We start from the raw sequence: 12,176 nt of genomic DNA on the forward strand, positions 1-12,176 counted from the left end.
CTCTCAGCTTCTACCTCCCGGGGGGGGGGGGCGTGAATTATGGGGGCACCCCACTCCCCTCTCGACCCGCCAAAGAGACCCTCTTACCGACCCCTGTCACCTGTGGGTGGAGGGACTTGTGCGGCCGCTGGAGATCCTGTCCCTGAAGCCTGCTCGGATCTGTTTCTCTCGGTGCCGTGGCCGCGGCAGGTCTGGGCTGGGCTCTGCGTGTGCAGCGCGACAGACCTTTTGCGAGAGGTTTGCAGGTCCCTCTGTGGGTGGAGGGACCCGCGTGGCCGCTGGAGATACCGGCCCTGAAGCCCGCTCGGATCTTTTCCTCTCGGTGCCGCGGCCGCGGCAGGGCTGCACTCAGCTCCCAGTCCCGGCGCTCAGTCCGCAGCACGAAGGACCCCCCGCGAGAGGTTTGCAGGTCTCTCTGGAACAGAAATGTCCCTCGCTCCAATGTTCCGTGGCCTCTGGGTGCAGAATTCCCCGTGAGTTACTTCCCTGTATCCGTTCTATGGGTTATGGGTTCGGAGCTATGTGTATGTGTGTCTTTCTACTCCGCCATCTTGGCTCCGCCCCCAAGAATTATATAATCTTGAGCCTGCTTACAGCTATCTTACAGATAGCATTATGGCCCCCTCATGTCCAGATTGATGATCAACATTGTCCCCAATGTCTGCCATATTTGTAAGGGTATCAGCCTAATTATTTAATTCAGCAAAAGATATATATAATGTTTTTTATAAGCATGTCCTACAAACAATAATTCTGTAGGAGGTATCAGCAAAATCCCTATTTGTGCTAAGTCCAAAGAGAAGAGCCTTTAATTCTCTCCAATCTCCAGACCACTCAACCAAACCTATTACCATCACTTAGAGATGTTCTTTGGCAACAAAGGACAAACACACACATTCCTTTCAAGGAAAGAGTTGTTTGAACCATTCCAAGGGAAAAAAAAAAATCTGTCAATTAAGGGGAACTTGAAACATTTCCCTGGTTCTTCATTTTAGGTTCACTCTGATTTATCTTATTATAAGTGCTGCTGAATTTCATTGTAAAAATAAAAATCTTGTTTTTCCTGTTGCCTTAGGTTCTTACATTCCAGATATGCAGCAAGAAGCTTGGTATACTCAGAAGGCTTCTACTGTGTATGTTTTTGATGTGGGGTAGTGTATATTTTTTTCTGTTTTTAAAAATCTTTTGATTTTGTGTTAATATTTCTTATTGTCTCATAGAATCATTAACTTCTATTAGATCATAACCTCCTTCAAAGTAGGGACTGTGTTTTGCCTCCATTTGTATCACCAGTACTTACTGCCACATTTGGTACTAATTAATAAACATTAGTACATGTGTATTAATTGATTGATATGTCTATTCTAATTTTCAGGGAGTCTATTATTTGGGCAAAGTTTTATATTTCTTGTGCTAAGCTACTAATTATTTTTCCAAGTCTCTCCTCAGTTTCATTTAATTTCCTTTAGAGTTCTGATTTCATTTATAGTAATAAATTTTAAGTATTAAATATAAAAAAGAAAACCTTTTGCTTCATTTCTTCTAGGAATTCTAGTTTATCTTGTGGCCAAGCTCTATTTTACTTTGAGCCTTTGCTTGTAGATTTTTTTTGGAGTCATTCTCTTCCTTTGGGTTTCTGTCTTGAGCATCCCTGGCATCATAACAATTCTTAATCTTTATTTCTGCAATTGTTGTTTTCATATACTCATTGCTGAAGCCTCATTTCCAGGATTGGGACTTCATGTTATATGTGGGCTCTATATACTTCTGGTGGGACTGTTATGACCTTGTATGGTCCTGGCTTGTCTTATCTAATGTCTTACTCCTCAATCAGTGCAAAAGGACTGGGACCTTGTGCTCCTAGGGTCTGTCTGCATGATCCTTGTCTACCTCCATGCAACAGTTCCTGCTCATTCCTTGCTTTGAGTCAAATTTGAGATCTTGTGCTGGAAAGATGACCCATTATAGTTTTTCCTTAGTTTTCTGATCATTCCTTAATCTAGTGTACTTCTTATATTTTTGTTGAAATAATTCTAGGGGATCTGGGCTGCACTATCTTTTCCTATGCCACCATCTCAACTGATCTTCCTCTACTATGTAAGTCCTTGCCTCCAACTGGCTATCTCCAGATGTTCTGATCTATGTCTTGCCACTTGACTCGGCAGGTGACTTTCCATAGCCCTGCCTCACTTAAATCCAGTTCACTTGCAAGTCAAGACATGACCTTCCTGGCAAACAAAAAAACAACTACAAACTGCCTCCAACTTAGATTAATGTCTTTGACAGAAAAAGAATAATTAGCAAATTCCTTAACCATTTCCTTTTTGTACTTTATGCACCTTTAGTTGCTTATCTAATGAATAGTGCAGAACTCACACACTACCTCCTCCATGGAGTCTTCCTGATCTTATTTGGGAGTGATCTCTTTCTCATCTGACCTTTATATTCTTCCTATACTCTTCTAACCTTCTGATTTGTATCACATATGTACATGTGTACATGTTTTATCTCTTTCTACTAGACTGCTAGCTACTTGAGGACAAAGACATGTCTTATTTACCTTTAGATTATTACCCGTATATTACCCAGTAGGTTCTTAATATCTAATGAATGAAGTAATAAATGAATGAAATCATAGATTTGTATTAATGATATTAAATTAAAGTACATTTAGATTTTGAAAATGTATTTGAATTTATAAATCTTGAATGTTATATCAGGGAATTAAACTCAGTGAATGTGTATATATGGGAATATCATTCATCAGAGCATGAATAATAACAAAAACCAACAAAGTCTTGGAAACTAAAGTTTGAAGATAAGAATAATGAATGAACAATGTGGCTTAGTGGAAGGAATTCACTGGTGATCAGAAGACTTGATTTTGAATCCCAATTTTGCCACTTATTACCTGAACAATGCTGGGCAAATCCTGTCACCTCTTTGGATCTCAACTTCCTCATCTATAGAATGAGGGGAGTGGAGGACCTGACCACTAAATGCCTTTCCTGCTTTAAATCAATGATCCCAGTTGTTTTTCTAGACCTTAGGCAGCATTAATCTTTAGCTATAACATTTATTTCTTAAAGACTTCAATTTAAAAACACTATTAAATGTACTGGGCATACAAAGCTTGATATTTTCAAGGGATTGCATTAGGCATTAGGGAGACAAAGAAAAAATGCAGCAGACTTTTTCTTTAAAGACCTTCCTTTCCACTAGCCTTAGCTGAAAGAAATTTCCTGGTGATGTTCTTTTGAGAAAAAGTTATGTGACAATAATGTTCTTAAATTAAATTTTTAATTAGGCTATGTATGTCCTTTTGCATTTCTCTGGTGGAGATATTATTACTATATATATAATATATGTATGTATATTGTCCTAAAGTATTTTACAGTTAGAATTGGTACCATGCCATGACTCACTGTTCCACAATTAACAAATCACCATGCAGAGCTTGCCTGCAGAGAGCTGGGGCTGGAGTTACCCATGCGTGGAAATAAAGGAGGGAAGCTAACATGTTTCTCCTAATGAGGCATGAGAGGTTGCTTTTTAGTGAATATGAGGAAAATTCTTCAGGAAAAAGAGTCTTTCTAGACATGTGTCAGGACTGAGAATGAAGTCTACAGGTCAGAGAATCGGTGACATGATCTATGTGAGAAATTGAATATAAAGATAATACTATGATGGTCATCTGCTCTTGATTCAATGATTCAACAAATTCTATTAAGCACCAATTATGTAGTGGAACACAGTACAAAGCCCTGGGGAGAGATAAAGTTTATACAAGACACCCTTATCCATCCCTTCATGGAACTTACAGTCTAATAAAACAAGATGACATGGGCATATTTATAATATTTATAATTTATAGTATTTGTAATATATGTGTACAAAAGAGATCCAAAGTGTTATGTGAGGCCCCAAATGGCAAAGGGGGCAGGAAGATGACCCATTCCAAAGTCATGGAAAAGGGATTTTTGATTATCCATCCCATTTGTATGTATGTTCCTTACTATACCCAATGTCACCTAATTTAAGTGGAATCCACTTCTTTTAAATGGGTATTGATACTAGATTCTGAGTTCAAGCTCCCAGGTAATTTTGAGATATCGCCTTTTTTTTTTTAAATGGAAATTCTATTTAAATGAAATCAACTTAACTGAACCAGAGGGATGGCAGTTGTAAATCTACACCAGACCTCACTTCCATGGTAATGGAATTCACTGATATGCAGGGAATTTCTAGGGACAATTTACAAAGAAAAGCTTCTGTTCTCTGAGGCACTGTCTGGGAATGCATTTTTTTTAGGAACCTTTTCCCTTGTTGGAGTTTAGAATGTTCAGGCACTGTATAAAAGCTAGAGAGAATGTGGCTTATTCCAGGGAACCTCAGTTTGTGGTGAAAGCAACAGGAACAATATATGTAGGAAAACTGGCTTGTATTTATTGAGTGTTATGATAAAATTAGTGGGGATGTAAGAACACAAGCTGATAAGAAAAACTGGAAATAAGGAGGAGAAACCAAATTGGGGGCCTCCATTCTTCATCATAGTACCAAAGTTATTGCTGAACCAAACACTGCAACACAGACACAGACACACAGACACACGCCACATTCCTCTTTTTTCTGTTTTATTGAACCCTTCTTCCATATGTATATATATATATATGTATATATATACAAAAACATATGTCTGTATGATTATATATTTTACTGAACCCATCTTCCATGTATATGTAAATATGAATATAATATAATACAATATAATATGTACATCTGTGTACAGTCTGTATATTTTATTGAACCTGCCTTCCATATGTTATATGTAATGTACATAGTATAATATATCTCCAGTCATCCTGATGAATATCTGGTCACTGGATCCAGATGGTTCTGGAGGAGAAGTAAGGCTGGTGACCTGCATAGCCCTCCCTCACTCAAAACAGTCAAATGCAAGTCATGTCATTTCTCTGATGGCATGGTCTTCTTCGGCAACAAAGGATGAACACACCAACAACATAGTATATATGTATATATATAATATACTTAGTATAATATAATAAATGCAAGTGTCTATATATCTCTCTACCTGCCTATCTGTCTCTATGTTTCATTGGTTTCAAGGCTAGCTTTTCATCTATTATTCCACACTGCCTCTTGTTTGAGAGTATATATTTTATATATAGATACATATAATTAAGCATATAAATATATTTATGCACATAAATTTATACATATATGTCTACATGCATGTGTATATATCTCTATCTCCAGTCATCCACCTATCTATCAAATTGGGAAAGGTGGAATATCTTTGCTTTTATTATTATAAATTTGGTGTCCAAGGTACTGATTCTTCTGGAAAGCATAATTACTTTCTAGTTTCCTCTTATTTGCAAGTTGGGTTTCTTCAACCTGTAAGTTGGGTTTCTTAAACCTCTAAATTGTTAGGATAGCATTCAGTCTGATGAGTTACATATGCAGAAACATAACTATCCCAGAGTAAATAGAGCTTTACCTCAGGGCACTGCCATATAGGGGATGTGGTTTCTTTTCATTATAACTGCCATCCTTGTGCTTCTCCTGGTGGTCCTCCAGTGGTGTAGTGGTTTCTGATTTGATAACCCACATATCATATCACCCCTCTCTCAGGGCCTGTTCCCCATCTTCAGCTCCCCTTGAAATAAGGGAATAGCTACCACTTTCCAGTGTGGCCAACCCCATAACAGAACTATATTCTGTCCTGCCACACTTGCTTCTACTTCTTCCATTTGTCTTTCCCTCCTCTTTCTGATTTGGAATTAGCTTTGGGGAATACTAAATTTTCCCAGGACCATGTCTCTTCTGAGGATGGCACTCAAAGATCTTCATTTAGTGGTAATTAAGGCTCAAGGAAGATAAAATTATTACAATAAATCAACCTTTCCTCTGAAAAGTATTAGTTTCCAAGTTGTAAGACATCAGAAATGTCTGATTTAAAACAGTAATGCCACATAAAAAGCAACTTAGCCAGTATTTTATTTTATTTTTAAAAAATCAAAAAATGAGAAACAAGAATAGTCTGGGCAATAATGATCTATAAGATAAACCCTACTCTAAGATGGAAGCATGATTCTCAGAACACTCAGGCTGCCAGCTGATGATCTTATGTCCTATAACAGTACGAGGTTAGGATAGAATGAATTGTAGATGGACTAGGTCACCTAATCTGACTCCTTATTTTTCTCATCCAACCTAGGTCCCATGACTCCAGATTCAGATGCTTTTCTCTAGCTTGATATGATCTAGCTGGACTGAAATTCTGGTCTTGTGAGACCTTCTGCATGCAGTGAGTAGACTGTCTGTCTATTGGGTTGCCTAAATAGAATTTGAGTATCCCATTGGATGCCTTAAAACACAGTTCTATGTTCATTTCTTAATCATTCTTAATGCTAGCTATATGGTCAGTCACTGTCAATCGTACACACACACACACACACACACACACACACACACACACACACACACACACAAAACCCCGTTGTTTTAACATCAACATCCTCCTGGTGGATGCTACAGGACTGAATCATGGAATACTGTAATCTTCAAAAAGTCTGAATTGCTCTCTTAGTAAGTAAGAGGATATGAATAGTTTTCAAATGAAATATTTCAAATGATCAAAGCTGTATTAAATCACAGTTTGCATATGTAAAGCTGGAAGGACTGTGGGAGGGCATCGAGACTCAAGAGGGTGCCCTTTGTTTTATAGATGAAGTAGCTGAAGCCCAGAGATACTGATATTTGGCAAGTTGCTCAAGGTTACACAGGTAGTAAAAATGACAACACTGCATTTTGAATCCAGTGCCTGTGATTCCGAATCCCATCCACTTTCACTAATAATGAGAGATGAAAATGTCAATCGCTTTGAGGTTTCTCCTCATACCATATAAATTGACAAAGATGACAAGATTTGGAAAGGTCAGTATTGGAAGGTGTTCGGGAAGACAGGCACCTTGAGACACTGTTGGTAAAACTGTGAAGTAGTTTAACTATTCCAGATATCAATTTGGAACCATGCATAAAAAAATAACCAAGTTGTCTCATCAAATCCACTACTTAGCATATATCCCAAGGAAATCAAAGACAAAAACAAAGGGCAAACCAACAATAAAATATTCATATTAGCATCCTTTATGGCAGCAAAGAACTGGGATGGGGGCAAGGAGTGAGTATGCATTGATTGGAGAATGACTGAAAAAAACTAAATTATATAAATGCAACATAATGATAGTGCAGCAAGAAATGGCAACTATTCAGAGAAGCGTGGGAAGATTTATCTGAGCGCATGGCAGGGTGATATAGAGTAAGAATACCACGTATACAATAATGACGATAATGTAAGTAAAAATATCACTAAAAGCAAAGTAAGAATCTCTGGGATGAAAATCCCAGAGATTAGATAATAAAACATATCTCCCACTCACAACAAAAAGCCAGGGGATCCCTAGATCTGAACATTGTTTCTATCATCACATGCAGCATATGCTTTATTTGATTGTCTTTCTTTGGCACAGGAGGGTTGAATTGGGGGAGGAACTGAAAGAACTTTGCTATAAAAATAAAAGGCACAAATAATAATAGTGATAATAATGATAATCCTGTCTTCCTATCTTCCCCAGGCTGGAAGTTCAGTGATCCTAATACTAGAGGTCAAGAAGGAGGAGGAATGAAAAAGTATCATCATATTTGGCAATTAAAAGATTACTGGTGGCTTGGGAGAGAAAAATTTCATTTGAGTAATGAAGTTTGAAGCCGGATGGCAAATTATTGAGGAGTCCGAGAAAGAAGTGGAGTGAGTATAAATAGCTTTTTTCATGGCACAGTAGCTTTGATCCTCATTCATTTTCAACCTTTGCTTTTTGTTAGGGCTCACTGTATTGTGGGAGACATAGTGTGGACTTCCAATTTGTTTAGCCCATTGAATCTCAGAATTCCTGAGCTCAAGTGATCCACTAGCTTCACCCTCTCCCCTGCACCATGGATTACAAATACTCACCACAATGCTTCACACTTCTTCTTCTTCTTCCTCTCTCTCTCTCTCTCTCTCTCTCTCTGTCTCTTTTTCTCTCATGCATGTCTTTTCCCTGGTGAGCCAAGGGGCAGTGGAGATATGAATAGTGAATGTAAGTAGGTTATAGCATATGTGAGTGCACAAGTAATGACTTCCTCACAAGAACTAGCATAAAAGTTGTCATTCAGGACATGTGCAATTGGAAAAGGAGGTAGGTTAGTCATGTCACAACAATGAATAGTAACAAAATGAACAGCTAGAACACTGCCCTGATGCCTGTGGAAACTTAGGTCTCTGGCCTGCTGTGTATCTCTGCAATGGAAAACTTATGAGAAGCTGAATAAAACTCACTGAAAATAAGAAGATCTAGATGAGTTGCCATCTATGCTATTTGAGGAAGTACCTGCATCAATGATATTATAGATCCATCAAAGTTGTCGTAGTTATTCTTCGTTTTCGAAGAGGACCAAAATGACACCACCATTGTAAAGTAAAATTTCAGTGGGTCCCACTGTGGCTGATCACACCAATATGAGCTCGGAATGCTCTACCACAGGTTGGACACAGATAGTCCGTGTGGATATTTGGGGTGGATATCCCAAATTTGTGCATCCTATGTTTGTGCTGTCTCAATTCTGCTTTGCTTGTAGAGAACAACACCCTTTCTGATGTGGGCACACCATGCTGAGCGGTCCTGTGCCAGTGTCTCCCATGTTGCACAGTCAAATCCAAAGTTCTTGAGAGAGACCTTCAGAGTGTCCTTGTATCACTTGTGATCACCAGGTGATCACCTGCCCCATGTGAGTTCTCTATAAAATAGTCTTTTTGACAAGCATACATTTTGCATTTGAACAACATGGCCAGTCCATCAGAGTTGCGCTCTCTGAAGCATACTTTGAATACTTACCAGTTCAGCTTGAGCAAGGACTTTGGTGTCTGATACCTTATCCTGCCAGATGATCCTCAGAATCTTCCTAAGACAGTTCAAATGGAAGCGATTCAGTTTCCTGGCATGGCGCTGGTATGCTGTCCATGTTTCACAAGCATATAACAATGAAGTCAGCACAACGGCTCTGTAGACCTTCAGCTTGGTAGTCAGTCTAATATCTCTTCTCTCCCAGACTTTTCTTTGGGTCCTCTGAAACGCTGACCTAGCTCTGGCAATGCATGCATCAACCTCATTGTCAACGTGTACATCCCTAGAAAGTACACTACAAAGGTAAGTGAACTTATCCACAGCATTCAAAACTTCTCCATTTGTTGTAACCAATGGTTCCACATATGGAAGGTGTGATGGTGGCTGATGGAGCACCTGTGTTTCCTTGGTGTTAATTATTCAGCCAAAATTAACACAGGTAGCACAGAACTGATCCATACTTTGTTGCATCTCAGCTTCAGAGGCTGCACTGAATGTCCAATCATCTGCAAACAGAAAATCATGCACCAACACTCCCTCCCCTTTAGTCTTGGCTTGTAACCTTTTCAAACTGAAGAACTTACCATCAGTATGGTAGCTGACCTTGATGCCATGTTCATCCTCATTGAAAGCATTTGTCAACATGGCTGAAAATATTATGCTGAAAAAGCATGGGAACAAGTACACAACCCTGTTTCACTCCATTGGTGAGTGGGAAGGCACAAGAGCATTGTCCATTATCCAGAACCTGGACAAACATGCCATCATGAAATTGATGTACAATATTGATGAACTTCTCTGGGCAACCAAATTTTGAAATAATTTTCTGTAAGCCCTCATGACTAACAGTGTCAAAGGCCTTGGTCAGATCTACAAAAGTTGTGTACAGACCTCTTTTTTGCTCCTGGCATTTCCCCTGGAGTTGATGGGCAGTAAACCCCATATTAACTGTTCCTCAGCCCTTTCTGAAGCCACACTGACTCTCAGGTATATGACCATCTTCCAGATGAAGGATCAGCCTATTAAGGAGGACTCTAGCAAGAATTTTGCCAGCAATGACTAAGAGAGAGATTCCCCTGTGATTGTTGTAGGACAATCTATCCCTTTACCTTTACAGAGATGGACAATGGAGTCATCCTTGAACTCCTAGGGAATAACCTCCTCTTGCCATATAACCTGGAAAATTTCAGTCAGCTTTTGTATGAGCAATGGTCTCCTTACCTTGTAAATCTCAGTTGGAATAGAGCACTGGGTTCTTTGCCACATGAATGGAGTCTAATGGCCCTCAAAACCTCTTCTTCAGTTGGCAGTTCAGCTAAGGAGGGACTGATTTCAATCTGAGGCCTTAGCATTGATTGATGGTCTGTTGAGGACACTGTGGAAGTGTTCAACCCATCTCTCTAGGATCATGTTCTTATCGCTAATTAATGTGGCTCCATCAGCACTGAGTAGTTGTGATGCACCATAGGTTTTTGGTCCATAAATAGCTTTCAGGGAATCATAAAAGCACTTTGGATTGTTGCTATCAGCATAAAACTGAATTTCATCTGCCTTCTTCCTGAGCCAGGAATCCTGCATCTCTCTAAGCTTTGTTTATACTTTGCTTTTGATTGAATTAAATGCCTTCTTAGAAGAGGATGAACTATCCTGCTGGTAAATCCTGTGAAGTTCTTGTTTTTCATTTAGCAGCTTCTGAATTTCCCCACCATTTTCCTCAAACCAGTCTTGGTGTTTGCGATTGTTCTGACCCAGATGAGCAAATGCAGTGCTGTATACCAAATCACTGAAAGCTTCCCACTCCTTTTCTGCTCAACTGTTTCCAATTGTTTGTTGGCTCAACTTTCACTCCAAGTTAGCAGCAAACTGTTCATGCTCAGAGAAGAGCTCTAATTTGTTGACATTAATTCTCCCGGTAGTCATTTTGCCTTGAGGGCAGCTCTTTTGATGAATGTGAATATTTAACTTGGAAAGGATAAGTCTATGATCAGTCCAGCACTCTGCACCACACATTGCCTTTGTCACTCTCACATCTTGTCTGTCTCTTCTCCTTATAATCACATAGTCTTTTTGATGCCAATATTTGCTGCGAAGGTGCATCCATGAAGTTTTATTGCATTTAGGTAAATGGAAGACAGTTTTGGTGATGAGATTGTGTGATGCACGAGTCTTCAGCAGTAAATGACCTTTGTTGTTGCTGTTTCCAACTCCATTCCTCCCTAGGACTCCCTGCCAAGTCTGGTAGTCTGAGCCTACTCTAGCATCAAAGTTGCCCAGAATTATAAGCTTGTTCTCTTTTGGCACATTGATGATAAGGGTCTCTAGGTCTTCATAAAATTTTTCTTTGACTTCATCAGGGTTTGTCATGGTGGCACTGATGATGGTGGCATGTCGTTTTCCTGTGAGTGGCAATCGCATTGTCGTGAGCCTGTCATTCACCCATTTTGGCAGGCATACAAGCTTGCTGATTAGATTAGTTTTGATTGCAAAACCCACGCCAGCTTCATGGCTCTCCCCTTCACTGTGCCCACTCCAGAAAAAGGTGTATTCAGCTCCAGCTTCAGTAAGCTGGCCTTCCTTTGCCAACCTTGTTTCACTCAGGACTGCTATTTGGATGTGATACCTGTTGAGTTCTCTTGCAACAAGAGCAGTTCTTTTTTCAAGTCTATTGGATTTTGTGTTGTCTATTAGTGTGAGCACATTCCATGTGCTGATGATGAGTGGAAGCAGAGTGGATGGGGTGTAAGAGTGTGCTCAGGGAGGACCACTACCTTTGGTGTAATGGCTGCCGAGCCCTTTTTGGAGCTCTTTCTACCTTTGGTGTCCACCTGTTCCACCTAACTCTCACCTGTGGCTCCAAGAAGCTGCAGCATGCACAGCGGCCACACTCTGGTAAATCGTTTTAGCAGACAGGCCAAACCAGGTTGAGGGTAACCAAGAGTTCTCAAACCCATTGGTGAGTTAGGGGGGTTAGCATATGAAGACTTTCTCTGGTGGAATGGGCAGATGAGAACAATTTCTTCCAACAGCCATGAAGGCAGATGAAGCAGGCGATGTGGAAAGCTTAGAGTTTGGTTAGACACCTAAGATGTCAAGGTCATCCACTGTATCCTGAGCCACTGGCAGCCATCTTGACTCTGTCCTGCCACTGGACTATGATGACTCTGGAGGAGAGAGTGAGGCTGATGACTTCATGCAATTCTGCCAAAG

Source organism: Notamacropus eugenii, chromosome 1, assembly GCF_028372415.1.
Source record: "Notamacropus eugenii isolate mMacEug1 chromosome 1, mMacEug1.pri_v2, whole genome shotgun sequence".
NCBI classification, from domain to species: domain Eukaryota; kingdom Metazoa; phylum Chordata; class Mammalia; order Diprotodontia; family Macropodidae; genus Notamacropus; species Notamacropus eugenii.